The sequence below is a fragment of the Gossypium arboreum genome, chromosome 3 (genome assembly GCF_025698485.1).
Source record: "Gossypium arboreum isolate Shixiya-1 chromosome 3, ASM2569848v2, whole genome shotgun sequence".
Taxonomy (NCBI): Eukaryota; Viridiplantae; Streptophyta; class Magnoliopsida; order Malvales; family Malvaceae; genus Gossypium; species Gossypium arboreum.
The window spans coordinates 54,012,450-54,013,226 of NC_069072.1; positions in this window are offsets into that span (position 1 = coordinate 54,012,450).

Below are 777 nucleotides of genomic sequence, written 5' to 3' on the forward strand. Positions count from 1 at the left end.
TTGATGTCTTGGAAATCCCAAAGGGCGCTACACAGGAAGGATTGTTCTTCTACTACAGTATTAATAGTTCCTCCAAAATAATATTTTACTCGTTGGCCATTAATAAGGAAGGTTGACCCCCCTTTCCGGTTAACTCTATTGCCTCATGAAGGGTTACGTGTTGTATTGTATATGGACTGTCCATCTTGATGTAAGCTTTCCAGGGAATATTTTTAACCTTGAGTTGAATAGTAGTACTTTCTGTCCTGGCGAAAATTCTCGCTTTCTGATCTTTGCGTCATGTCGAAGTCTAATCTCCTTGTACATCTTAGAATTTTTGTAAGCCATAAATCTGAACTCTTCCAATTCTTAGAGTTGGAATAGTCTTTCTTTATTAGCTAGTTCAGTATCTAGATTTAATTCTTTGATCGTCCAACATGCTTTCCTCTCCAATTCGATTGGTAAGTGACAATTCTTACCATAAACTAGCTTATATGGATACATGCCTAATGAAGTCTTATATGCTGTTCTGTAAACCCGTAATGCATCGTCTAGCTTGATTTCCCAATCTTTTTGACTTGGGTTTATGGTTTTCTCTAAAATATGCTTTATTTTCTAATTAGATACTTCTGCTTGCCCATTAGTCTGTGGGTGATATGTCATTCTCATCCTATGCCTTATGCTGTACTTAGCCAATGATGCTTCGAACTGCTTGCCGTTGTCATTAACCAGTGCTCGTGGTGTACCAAACCTGGAAAATATGTTTTCCTTAAGGAATCTTACTATAGATTTTGTATC